The sequence below is a fragment of the Sapajus apella genome, unplaced genomic scaffold, assembly GCF_009761245.1.
Source record: "Sapajus apella isolate SASKATOON/1434 unplaced genomic scaffold, GSC_monkey_1.0 scaffold82, whole genome shotgun sequence".
Lineage (NCBI taxonomy): Eukaryota > Metazoa > Chordata > Mammalia > Primates > Cebidae > Sapajus > Sapajus apella.
The window spans coordinates 538,406-552,623 of NW_022437022.1; the positions used below are offsets into that span (position 1 = coordinate 538,406).

General features: G+C 45.1%; 1 protein-coding gene across 4 annotated transcripts in view; it reads left to right on the top strand.

Annotated features, from left to right (window-relative positions):
* Positions 1-14,218, top strand: part of RPS6KA2 (ribosomal protein S6 kinase A2) — a 447,811-nt gene that overhangs the window by 213,264 nt on the left and 220,329 nt on the right. The gene's annotated exons all lie outside the window — the stretch shown is intronic.

A 14,218-nucleotide genomic window follows, 5' to 3' on the forward strand; every position in this document is an offset into this window, starting at 1 on the left:
GTGGCTCATGACTGTGATCCTAACACTTTGGTAGGCCAAGGCGGGCAGATTACATGAGACCAGAAGTTCAAGACCAGCCTGGCCAACATAGTGAAACCCTGTCTCTACTAAAAATACCAAAACTAGCCAGGTGTGGTGGCACTTGCCTGTAATCCCTGCTACTCAGGAGGAGACACGAGAATTGCTTGAACCAAGGAGATGGAGGTTGCAGTGAGCCAAGATCATGCCACTGCACTCCATCCTGGGAGACAGAATGAGACTCCATCTGAACAGCAACAACAAAAATTCACTAGGAGAGAAAAATAGAATAATGGGCAATGCCCAGTGGCAGGTTCTGTGGCTCAGGGCTACCCTGGGAAGTCAGAGTGTCCACTGTGGGCAGCCCGGCAAATTGCCTGCTGCTGGGCCCAGCATGATGACGGCAGCCCAGCTAGCCAGGGCATCAGGCAGGGAGATAGGCAGCTGAGTTGCGCCCTGATGGAATATTGATGACATGTGAGTTTAATTATAGGGCTTGCCTGCTGAATTTAAAAAAGCTTCCATTATTCTACACTGATTAAGATGGAGCTTGAATCTCTCAGTACAATTCACCACTACCAGCATCTCTTCCGTGATGTCTGGGCCCTGTCTGAAATTACTAAGGACTCAGCTGTCCTCTAGCTGGGGAACCCAGGCAGGCCACTCGGCCACCAGGGATCAGAGTCGAGTTGGTCAGAGGGTGCTCCGACACTGACAGGTGTGCACACTGGTATTCAGGGACATGAAGATCATTATGGGCAAAAATAGGACATAACTTAATGATTAAGTCAAGAAATGGTGTCCAGTTCATGGTCGCACCATAGAGAAGACAGCCTCCATGTGGTTTTTGCTAAGTTCCCTGAAAAGAATTAAGTGCAAATGATCACATTCCTCATGGGAAACATTGAAATTGTCTTATGTTGAAGACTGTGTATTTGCAGCCATCCTTTGGGTAAAACTAGTTGTACACTTCCCAAGGACAGTTAATTTAAGATTCTGAATAAAATTGTGAACCAGGAAAGAAAACTGGAATATGAAATGCATATGGAAGCAAGTTCTTGGTGAGATGCCTTAAAAGAAAACAATAGCAAATGAAGAGAAGACATGATACCCCCAAGAGGCTCTTGCCACATGTAATGTGAAGGTGTTTTTCTTCTGTGAAATAATCTGAAACTCTGTCCTCTGACTTTTACTCTTCATATGTGAAGATGTTCAGAAAACAGTATTCTCATCATATCTATTTTAACATTCTTAAATTCTTCTAGCACTCAGTGTTGTTGAAAGTCTAGCAGCAAAAGTAAGTGAAGGGCTAGTGGATGCATGGCAGTGCGGAGAACTCGCTTGGAGAAGGCTGACGCTCCTGCATCCTGACTGCACGTTGTCAGCCGTTGGAGGCACAGAGCGGGATGGATCCCCAATGCGTGCCACCTGAACTTGTACAAGAGCAACAGCTGACACGTGGATCCCTCAGGTGCGACAGCCTTTTCCAAATGGGATCAGAGGAAGAGCTCTGATGAGGTGTGAGACAGAAGAGTTGGCTATGTTGTATGTGTACCTGCGAGCCAGACATCACTGCATAAACGTCATCATCATCAGATTGAAGCGTCCTGTGTACAGGCTGCTGTCACCTTTATGGATTCCAAAGATTAGTGGCATGTGGCACATGTGATCACTGCCAAAGGATGTCACTAACATTTCAAAGTGACAGCTAAAGTGCTTCAAGGAAATTTTCTCTCTGATAACCACCTTCGTAGCTTTCCTCGGATTTCCATTGTCTTTCCGTGAAGAATTGTCCACTTCTGAAAAATGTTAAGCTAAGCAACAAGAGGGCCCAATGGGTATTACAAACCCATTGCCAAGTTTAGAAATACATGAAAAACCAATCAACTGCAGATCTCTGATTTTATTGCTGGTAATAACCTGTTTTTTAGATACTCTTACATAATCCTGTGCATTGAGATAATTGCATAATTTGGTTAAAAAAATCTTTGAATTGCTGCCCACATGATCCAACACTTTTCTGTACTTGCTGAATTGTACAAATGCTTGCAGATGGAGCCTTTAGAAGTAGAGAATATGTTCTTCTTTTTACCAAATTATATATATATATGATATAACTATGAGATAAAGTAAAAAATACCAATTTTAAGCTGAGAAATCTGGGTTCTTATCTAAATTCTGATCTTCACATACCGGGGTGATGTGAGCAAGGCCCTGACATTTTCTGGTGGACAGCCTGGCTTCCACAGCTGCAAAGGCAGGACCTGGGTAACATGACCACATCACGGGGCAGGTCCCTGCAGTCAGGGGACCTTTGCCCAGAGCTGTCCATGGTCATAAGTTTAGGTGCTGAAACAATTTTTTTTTAAATGACCTATTCATACGTTCAGATTCAAAGTGTTAAACCCAACTACCTTGAACCTCATGGGTTCTGTTGAGCCACCTCAAATCCCGCTCAGCTGCCCAAATGAGACCTGCAGTTTCCAGGGTTCCAAGAAGAGCCTTTCTTACAGATGGCTCCGGAAGTCAAAAATCACTTAGAATTTCAGCCAGGACTGGAGACAGAGAGAGAACCAAGTCAGCGTGAGCCAGCGATTTGAGTGCTCCTGAACCAGCAGCGTGCCATCTATTTAGGCAAGCCTGACTCAGTTCACCCTCACACACAACCCTGCAAGTATATGCATGCCACTGGCCAGCCCCAGTGAAGGCAGGACACAACCTGAACAGTCGTGATTTCCTGACACTAAAGTGATGGCCGTGAAAAGAGAACATTGAACATGGAGCCCTCCTCCCTCCCGCCTCTAGACAGCTGTAGAATGCCCCCTCTTCTTGCTACCCCAGTTCCTGGCAGAAATTGAATGCTAGTATTGTTTCAGTGTCTATGAATAAGAACGTGGTGATGAAGGACTTCCTGTGGGAGACCCCAAAATAGAAACTCCAGGGGAGGCCTTATCTCATTTGCCCTGCAGTGGAGAGGGGCTCTGGCTCCGCACCTTGTGGTGCAAGTTAATTGTGCATCTTTTTGTAATTTCCAACAAAATGAATGAGCCTCGTCCTGAAGGAAGTTTCATGGTATATAAAAGTCCAGGGTTTTAAGGAATATGAGCCTAATGTCACCCTATCTGATATTTCTGAGGCCAGTGTTCTTTTAAAGGTAATAAAGATTTGTTTTCATAAGACTAACTCAGAGAGACTCTCTACCCTCCACGATGACCCACTACCTATTGAGATCATGTTGGACATGCAGTTCTGGAGTCTGGCTGGTGAGCCCTTTCAGCCTCTGGTAATGAGTTAGCAGAAAGACAGCCCTGCAGTCCGGTAGCAAAACAATTATGTGGGGTTCTACATGCTTTCCAAGGAAGCCACCATGGTCTCAGCTTTGACGTGCACACGAGCTCACCTGCTTGATGTGGAACCGGGAGTCCCTGTTTGTCTTCAGCTTACTGGGGCTACAATCCCATCCCATTGCACAGTCTTTTACTGAGCACCTCCTGCATGCAAGACATTGGCCTGGAGGTGGAGCTTGCATGGACGAGTAAGGTATCATTCCCAAAGATTTATTATGATAATAATTCTTCGTTACCCTTAAAAGACCATTGGCCTCAGAAATGTCAGATAGGGTGACATTAGGCTCTCATTCCTTAAAAATCTGGAAATTTATGTATCATGAGGAAGATTCCCTCAGCACCACGCTCATTTGTTTTGTTGGGAATTACAATATGCAGCATAGGATTTAACAGGGAGGATAACACAGAAACAGATTCTAGTTAGAACAAAAGTTAGAATATTACAGTCAACGCAGTAAAGTGCTCATGGTTTCATAGGAGAAATAAGTTTTATCCTAATGGGAAATGAGGAAATGCATGAACAAAAGGTCCTATTTGAGTTTGGACTTAAAAGATGGCTAGACGGTCTAAGAAGAAGGGAGAGGGGGGGGCGGGGGGGGAGCGCAGATGAGTGCAGGGGCAGGAACATGAGCAGTGGATGTGGAAATGCTGCCTGGTCCTGCTGGGTTGGGTGCGGAGCAGACTCTGGGCGGTGCGAGAAAAACTTGATACCCACGTGACAAATGAGGCCACGTTTAGAATGGCAGCTTGAATTATTGAGTCACATTGTGTGGTATGGATGACTGAAGGGCGGAGCAGTGGAGAGGGATAATCTGTCGGTGACATATTGACTAGACTGGAGGAGGGGCGAAAGAAGGAGCCCACTAGTAGGGCTGGCATAGGTGCCAGTGGCCTTAGAGAGACAGGTGAGTTTGTGAGATGGTGCAAGATGGATTCCACAGGCCTTGGTGATGGTGGAATGCCTAAGGGGTGTGAGGACACAGAGTGAGATGCTTCCTGTGCCAGCCACCCATGTTTTGAGTCGATGGTGGCAGATAGTCAGTGCCATCCCAAAGTTCAGGACCTCAGGACAACATGCAGACACCGGAATAATCACTGTCCTACAGATAGGAGTGGCGTGCAGATGGAGCCAGCTGCAGAGAGCTGGAAACAGGAGATTCTAGCTAGTGAATGAGGGCAGAGCTGGAAATAGAGATTTAGAAGTCGGCCACATGGCGGTGATAGGTGAAAATATTAAAATGGTGAGGCGTTCAGGAATACACAAACTCTCTCACTTGTTCAATCCAGAAATGTTTATTAAATGCCTGTCCCATCCCCACGCCAGCTGCCTGTTTGTCAAACGAGACATGGCTTCTGCTCTCAAGTAGTTCTTGCCCAGTCGCGGGTACAAAAGCAAATTGACCGTGCAGCAGTTGTGTATGGTAAGACGGAGGCGTGTACAATGTTCTCCAGGCCCTCAGAAAAAGAGCATGAAAATTGGGCAGTGAGGAGACGCATGTGCATGTATGTGTGTGTGCTTGTGGAAATAGGCATGTGTGCGTTCATGTGCATGTATGTGTTTTTGAGCATTTGTGTGTGCCTGTGTGTATGAGCATGTGTGTATGTGCATGCGTGTGTGTGAGCATGTGCATATGTGAGTGCATGTGTGTGAGCATGTGTGTGTATGAAGAAGTGCATATGTGTGAGCATGTGCATGTGTGTGTGTATATGAGTGTATGTGCATGTGTGTGTGTCATGTGTGTACAAGAAGCCTCCCAGAGAAACTTAAGCCAAGTTTCAAAGGATGAGAGGAAACTGGCTAGATGGAGGGGCTGTTTTTCAAATGTGCTACATTGGGACAGTTTACAGTAAGAGCAATAGTAAAGAGCTCCCGTTAGGGAGCGGTATGGAAATCAGCGGAACGGGCATGTAGGACCTTGTGTGGTCAGCTAAGAGATGTGAACTTTATCCTTAAACGTACAGGACATTATGGATGTCGTACAGTAGGGAAGGGCTTGACCAGACTTGAATTTTAAAACACATCTGAACAGCAGTGCAGACAGACTGGGAAGGAATCCTGGAGGCCCCCACCCTCACTAGCAGAGAACTGCACTAATCGGCAGGAAGAGATGAAGCCCTGCCTTGGGGCCGTTGTGGCCATGGGGAGGAGGCAGGCGTGTGGTGACACAGCGATTAAATGCACAGGATGCAAAGTGTGAAGGGGCTGGGCTGGGTGGTCCGTGAAAGGGGGGAAATCAGGATGATTTGAAGAACTGTGGTCATGGTGACCACAGAGGTTTAGAGAAAAAAAAAAAAAAGGAGAACACTGGGGTAAAAAGATGATGAACTGGGGGAACTGGCATGACTTGGAATGGTTTCTGGCACATACTGGGCACTCAGATATTTGTGGAATGAGTTAGTTCTTCCCTGGCAGTGCCTGGAGGACATCCCCAGAGGCTTCGAGACTTGTGGCTCTGAGCTGGGGTGGGAGGTCTGGAGGACTGGGCGTCAACCTAGGGACAGGACGGAGCAGGAATGTGAGGAGCTGAGGGAGAAGTGGCAGCAGAAGGCACCCAAGGGAGCAGCCTGCACAGAGGCCCACCCGCACCACAGCCTGAGAAGCAGGAGAGCTTGCTGGTGAGAGAAAGGGGCTGAGTCCTGATTTAGAATGGAGTGGAGGGTGCCCGCATCTGAGATCTCAAAGGACAGTCACAAGGTGTGAGGACAAAAGGGTGTGTTTGGTGGGGGTCAAGGATCCTAGGAGCTGGAGGGGCATTAGGGGGTCACTTCTTCAGGGTAAGCACTGGTGAGGAGCCCCCTGGTAAAACGAGGAAGGTCCCTGAGAGCTGCACTGTGGCCCAGAAGGGCCAGATTGGGGTGCGGGTGACCCCAGGAAGGTGCATGTCAGGGGCTCCCCCAGAGGCAGGAGCCTGGAACAGGTCTTCCCGTGGGGGGCAATGTCTGCTCAGATGCATGTCATGAATGAAAGAAGACTCCAGCCTGACCCTGGCTGGCTCCTCCGTGAACCAGGACTTAGCCTGTAGCTTCAGTGTCGCTGAGCAGCTTGTCCAGTCCCCGGCTTGGCTGGCTTGTGTTCTTCCTCTTTCAGGGCCTCTTGGCAGGTATGGCTCTCGGGGCAACGACTGTGTGGGTCCAGGGGGGCTCCCTGCTGACTGTGTCCCCACTTTCCTCTCCCAGCCACTTCTGTTCCACAGCCAGGGTCCATGTAGAACTGAGTGAGAGACTCCACGTGATCTGGGAGACTAACGTAGATGCCCTTTTAGCAACTGAGATGAGCACTAAGGTTAAGGAAACTAAGCCACACACAGGTTGCGGGTTCAGCACTCAGGAACCATGGCAATTTTCTCAATTCCTACAGCTAAATTCCCTAACAATAGGAGTGATCCACTCCGATTTACAACCTGACCACCACAACTCTAATTGCACAGAGGACCAACCTTAGAAGCAAATGTTCTGTTCTAATGAGCAATGACAGACCCAGGCCGGCTTTGGCGGCTTCAAGGGGCACACACAGACTGTCTTTTTATCCTTTAGTTCATCTTCTGACAATCAAGTTTCTCCAGACACAGCCAAGTTGAAATGTTGACACAATGTAGACCGTAATTTGAGTTTGCAAAACTATGGCAAAGTTAATGCTACTGTTAATTTCATACATTTATTTATTTAGAGCTAAAAATGAATTGCTATGTGCCAAGGACTGTGTGGGTACAACACAGACTACGATGGGCAGGGGCCAGGCTTCCTGGAGCACCCCCCGTCTCCAGGTGGATCCAGAGAAGAGGGGGCGCATTCCCATGAGGATGGCAGGGCTGCCTCCTGGAGGTCCTGTAATCCAGCCTAGGAACCAGGGCAGGCCTCCCAGGAGTGGAGTCTGAGCTGAGGCCTATGGGAGGGACAGGAGTCAGCAGGTTGAAGAGAGAGGAGGGGAGGCGGAGAGTTTGTGACAGGCAGAAGGACAGGGTGGACCAGCACTTAGGGGAAATAGATAGAAAGCAGCTGAACAGGAACTCTAACCCAAGTGTTCTGACTCCCTTCTCAGTGTTCTTTTACTTAAACAGTTTCCCCCACACGATTGCTAATTCAGAAACGAACATTGTGGCTCTAATTCCAGCTCTGCAATTTGTCTTATCGGCAGCCTGGTCCTCCACTGCCATTCTTCATATTGAAAGGTAAATACTTCCAGATGCCATTGTGCATCTTGTTACATTTTCAAGTCCTTATCAAATTGGAAGTTTCATAGCTAGCTTTAAAGGATGTCTAAGTAGTTTAGTTCATTTTCTAGGTTTGCCATAAGATAGCATTACTAACTGGACAGCTTAAAACAATAGGAATTTGTCCTCCCAAGTTCTGGCGACCAGAACTCCAAAATCAGGGGTGGGCAGTGCCTCACTCCCTCTAAAGGCTGTAGGAAAGAGTCTGATTCACACTTCTTTCCGGCTTCTGGTGTTCCCGGCAATCCTTGGCGTTTCTTAGTTTGGAGATGCCCCCCTGCAATCTTTCTTTCCTCCTCCATGAGGCACTCCTCTGCGCGTGTGTTTCTCTCCTTATAAAGATACCAGTCGTATTGGATTTAGAGCCACCCTCCTCTAATTATGACTTCATCTTAATTTGGTTTCATTTGCAAAGATGCCATTTCCAAATGAAGTCATGTTTACAGGCACTAGAGGTAAGGACTTCAAGGCGTCTTCTTGCGGGATGCAAGTAAGCCATGGCACTCATTATGTTAATATTACATGGACATCACAAATCCCTAGGCTGTCATTTCTGTGTTTGTGTGTGTGGATGTGTGTGTATTTATATATGCCCTTATTTAAAATACATCTAAGCCAAAACACATTTGTAATATACCTTCATGTTTGCAACTTAAGTCAGCTCCTTCCCTGAGAAGACTGGGAGGTTTAGCTAAAGCAGTGCTCCTGGAAAATGGTGATAGGATTGGAGCCCCAAACTTCCTGAAAAGTCACCAGAATCTCCAGCCAGTTGTTCCCGGAAGGACATGTAATCAAAAGAATAACTGGAAGAAGTGATGTCATGGGCTGGGGGAGCAGGCACAGTAAATGGGACGTACATTGATTCCAAGAAATGTGGGCTTTTCCCCATGTTGAACTTCAGGATGTACCATTGTGAATATAACATCTGTGCCCTACTAGATAATTCCCTTTCTTTTCCTTTTTGAATAGTACATGTTGCATGCTCTTAGCAAATCTAAAAATACTATTTATAGTTACTGACTTATTGCCTCAGTTGCCCAAGGTTATGTGCTAATTACTGGCTTAAAAAGAGGAAAGGGAGGGAGAGGAGAAGAGGGAGAGGGAGCCGATTGTCACGAGTTAATTCTCATTCTGCACTTCCATCCTGGGGCACAAAGTACATGTCAAAAACGCAGTAGCGGCCATCTGGCTGCCAGTCCAGTGACTGCTTTCGTTCATCTATCTATTCAGCAAATGTTTGTTCTAAGTGGTCCAGTAACAGGCACTGTGTGGAGTGGTTTGCAAAGGGGACACAATTCCTGCCTTCACAGGGCAGCTCTAATAAAAGCATGGATTAAATGCTCACACACAGACACCTAAGTGAGTATTTCCATCTAAGAAATTCCTCATACCTTGAGAGCATCTACCAGGGCACCTGACTGAGTCTGGGGGTGAGTCACAGAGCACATCCTTGAAGGACTGACACTGGAGGTCAGAACTGAAGGAGGATTCAGTGTTAATCTTGGTGAACAAAAGCAAAGGCAGGTCCCACATTGTCCAGATGAGAGCAGCAAGATGTACAATGGCCCAAGACGTCCACAGAGATGAAAATTCTTCTAAATAATAATGGATTTGTCAATTCCTCCTTTTGGTTTTGTCATTTTTGATTAATCCATTTTGAAGCTGTATTATTTGGTGCATGTAAACTTAGAATTATTGTATCTTCCTGGTGAATTGAAACTTTCAGCCATATGTAGTGCTTTTTCTATATCTATGAATGCTTTTGGTATCCTATGTATGATATTAATACTACTTTTCATTACTATTTGCATGATGTATCTATTTCCATTATTTTATTTGAAACTTTTTATGTCTCTTGTTATATATGCTTTTCTTTAACTAAATGTATTGCAAACCAATTTGGCACTCTTTGTCTTTTAACTAGAGAGTTTAGCTCATTAACATTGATTTTATTTTTTGATATATTTTGATTTATTTTTATCTATTTAGGTTGCATATGGTCTAGGATTTTATTTTGCCTCACTTACAAATTACTAATTATCCTAGTACTAGCTGAAAGAGTTTGTGAATACTGGAAGATCAGCGATAAAGGACATTTTAATTCAAGGAACAGAAAATGGCATGAGCATCATATTTGTATGGAACACTTTTGCCCCCCATGTCCTATGGGGGCCTAGATGGATTCTATGTTCACAGTAAAACTGCGTCTCAGTTGAGGAAAGCTGAGCTTGGGGAACCTGGTGTTTTTTAACAAGTGGTCAGCAAGGCTGCTTTTGTCTTGGAGGAAAACATTACCTCATTTCCCAAGGTTGCTCATGACAAACACGACACTGAGCAATGGCCTGGCTTAACAGTGGTCAACACCTGACATTCTTCATATCCTCAGCAAGATGGTGCAGTGACACTCAGGGCCCATGGCGGTGGCCATTCCCAGCAGTTGTTTTTTGCTTATCCTACTTTTTCCAAGTTTCTTTTTTCCTGCTTTTCTACCATCATTTGAAATTTTTTTTCTTGTTCTATGCTTTGACCTCCATTAGTTTGGCAATTAGACATTGGATTTATATTCTTTTTATTAATTGCTTTAGAAACTTTAGCATGTGTGCTTAACGTCAGCATGTATATTTAACCACTCTATTAAATTTTTGTCTAAAGGTAATCAAACCTCTTTATCTTCAGAAAAACATGAAAACGTTAGAAGGTTTTAACTGATCAATATCCTGTATATGCCATTTTTAAACTCAGGACCTTAATTCCAACTTAAGTCCACAAATCATGCAAGACACAAATGGTTTATTTTTATTTTTAGGCAGCCCATGTGCGTCTAGCTTTACCCATACCATTCCATTGGCAGTGCATTTTCTCCAGTTCTTTACTTGGAAAGGTCTTTGTTTCGCCCTTGTTTGTGAAAGATTTTTTTGTTGAACAGAGAATTCAAGGTTAAAGGTATTTTCTCTTAGCACATTGCGTATATCATTTCACTCTCTTGGCTTCCAGTATTCTGTTGAGATGGTAGCTGACGATAATTAACATTCATTTGTAGAAAATTCGTCTTTCCTTCTGGTTGCTCTGGAGAGTTTTTTTTGTTTGTTTGTTTTTCATATTCTGCACATTTAATATGATGTATTTTGGTATGATGTATTTTCATGAAATCCTCCTGGAGATTTTGGGGGTCTTCATAAATATGAAGCTTGGTATATTTTATCCACTCCGAAAAATGCTGCATTATTGCCTCACCTCTTTGAATAGTGCTTTTCTATTTTTCTTTGTTTCTTCTGTCCCATTCGAATAGTCAGAGGCATGCTGGATTCGTCTCCTTCTATCTTCCATATTTCTTAACCCCCTTTCATATTTCCTGTATTTCTGTCTTTCTCTCAATTACCACCAAATTCAACCTCCCCTTTACTAACTCTTTCTTGGACTTTGTCTCAACTGCTGTTTAATTGGGCTATTGATTTTTTTTTTTTTTTTTTGAGATGGAGTCTCACTCTATTGCCCAGGCTGGAGTCCAGTGGCATGAACTACAACCTCTGCCTCCCGTTTTCAAGCAAGTCTCCTGCCTCAGTCCTCCATGTAGCTGAGATTGCAGGCGTGCACCCCCACACCAGCTAATTTTTGTATTTTTAGTAGAGATGGGATTTTGCCATATTGGCCAGGCTGGTCTCAAACATTTGACCTCAAGTGATCCACCCACTTCGGCCTCCCAAAATGCAGGAATTATAAGTGTGAGCCACCACACCCAGCCGATCTATTGAATTTTTTATTTAAACTATAGTTTCAGTTTTAAAGTTTAACTTTTTTTTTTTTTTAACAAATCTGCTTGGTCATTTTATAATCTAGTTTTCTTATACTGCTTCAGCCTTCCTTGCTGTTTTTCAAATCTATTAAACACACATATATTATTTATACAAATTCCTAACCTTTGCCATCTGCACAGGTCTGATTCTGGAATTTGTTGTCTCTATTGATTCTTGCTCACAGTTCATATCCATGATTATTTAGCGATTTATGTTGTGAGCTCATGTCCCTTAGAATTTCCCATTTAAACTCTGAGACATGCTTAAAGCATGTTCTTCCAGAGAGTACTTACACTGCGTCTGCCTGGTCCTCATTGTGCTACTGATCTGGAACCTCTAAAAACTAAATGTTTGGATTGGGGTTTTTCAGGCAGCACTAGTAATGAGGATTTTGGCTTCCAACTGGCTTCAGTGTGAGCTGCAGAAATCTGAGAGGCAGTTTTTGCCTCTTGCTTGTTTCTGCACTCCCACCTGAGTAGGCAAGCCTCCTTCTTCGCAGTGAGGTGTTTCCACAGTCACGCACTCGAGTCTGCTCTAAGGGAATGCCGACCCTGATCCGACCCCACACCCTGCTTGGCCCCCAGTGTTGTGCACAGATTCCCACTGAACCTCTGGTCTAGATGCTGAGTCTCACATAAGACTGCAGGACAGACACTGCTCATAATAGTGTTTGCCCTCAGAATACCTCCTTATCCTCATTTTTTGCCTGCCTTTATTCTTCCCTGCTCACTATTGGGCCACCTGCTTACTATTGGATCAGCATTCTCAAGCGTTCCAGGAAGGCTCTCTACATACGTGACCCAGCAGGTTGCTGAGAACGGGGAAGGGTGGTGCCGCCTCCCAGCCCCAGCTTCCTCCTGAGTTCTCCTGATGAGGGGAGGGGAGGTGGCACGTTGAGGTGCTCCTTTCCCGGGGCTGCCACACCTGCTGTTCTGAGTTCCCACGTAGGGCTTTTATGTGTTCATCTAGTTCTCATCTCTAGTAGAGGTATTTAGTGCCTAAATACTATAGGTCTTTATGAAATATTTTTTAAACAATGAAAATTTCTTGCTAAAAAAATCTAGCAAGGATTTTATGTTCTCCTTTGTACCCATGCCAGATTTTCAGAAATTTTTCTATGATGAGGGTTTTTTTCCTTTTTAAGAAATCCTTCCTGACATAGTTGTAACCTGTTTCCTCTTTCCTGCTAACTCCCTTCCTTTTGAATTCCTCTATAATTTATGTATAGGCTTGGAAAGTCCCTTATTTCTGGGTTGACCTCCTACACCCTCAGCATCTTCACTGCATAAGGGGGTTCACTCTGTGTTTCGTAAATAAATGTGTCACAGAAATAATAATGTAGACCAAAGTTCTTCTTAATCAGCAAACCACTGAAAATAATCCTAGTAATGTCTGTTTCCACACATGCGTGGAATGCTACAGACAGTTGCTTCTCTGAAGAATTTTAGCGTTGGTGGGAGAGAAAGGGGAACCCAAAGTTGTAATACAGCACCGTGAGCAAACTAGAGGTGCCCAGGAGACACCCCAACACGGCCTGCAGGGTGGAGGGATCTCAGTGGCTTCCTGGAGCAATGCTGGGTCTGGAAGATGACGGAAGGAGACGTGGCCAGTGGGCAGATGCAGAGTGGGCAGGAAGGACAGCCGTGGCCACTGCGTGAATGATGTCATGGAGACACCACAGTTCACCTTCTCAGGAGCACGTCAGCAGGGCAGGAGCAGAGACTGCGCCCTGGGGGAAGGCAGAAGAAGGCCTGGCCAGGAAGAACAGAGTGCTGCAGTTTGGGGCTTCCAAGCTCTGGAGCTACGCATGCCCTGGCGTAACTGAACCAGATTTGCTTCTAGTAGGATCAGGCTGGTGGCGGGACCACAGGTGGGGGTTGCAGGGAAAGCCTTTAGCCAGTAATTACTATTTTCCGGCAAGAGCTGAGGAGGGCCCACGCTGTGTTATGGAGGGCAGGGTTGGAAAGAAGGCAAGACGGAAAACATTTGGAAGGCACAGTTGATGAATCTCAGCAACGAGAGATGTAGGAATAGAGACGTGTCCAGAGTTCACGGTACCTTCTGGTTTGGGCAGCAGGGCACGTGGCCATGCCTTACATGAGACAACATAGTTTAATAGGGGAGTTTTCAGATAAGAATTCTCGTATTTGGGAGTTGACTCTCTTCCCAACCCGTTCATTACTTTTCTGTGCATGAAACGCTAGGATTTCTATGAATAACTCTGTTGAGCACCTTACAATTTACAAAGCACTCCCACATGCTGGTTTAACTGCATGAAATTGCTGTTTTCTTAGGTGATGGCCTAGTTAGAAAAGGGTTTTTTCCCCTCTTGTTCCTCCCTCTTCATCCTAGAGTGGGCTTTTTCAACCTCACCATCAACATTTTAAAAAATAGGCTTCATTTTTTCAGAGTCATTTTAGGCTCCCAGACAAACTGAGCAAAAGGAACAGAGACTAGTGACATTTTTGATGGACACTTCTTGGTCCTGAGCCTTCCCTGTACTGTGTAGAGTGTTCAGCAGTGCCCACCTAGCTGCGACAATGAAAAATGTCTCCAACATTGCCAAATGTCCCCTGGGACCCATCCTCCACCACCCAGAACCACTGTTCTAGAGACTCAGAGAATATCAGCCAAAGTCAGGTCATGTGATCTGCACAGCAGGTAGAGATTTAATTCAAGATATTTTACTTCCCAGCGTACATTCCATCACAGCTCCTGTTACCGTGGTCGCCTTTAGATCCGTCTTTAACCCATCGCCAGCTACAGCTAACTTACTCTTTAATAAAGAGTACATGTGCTCAGCTATATGTAACTCGGGTGAAGTGCCCCATCTTTCCACAGGAACCAC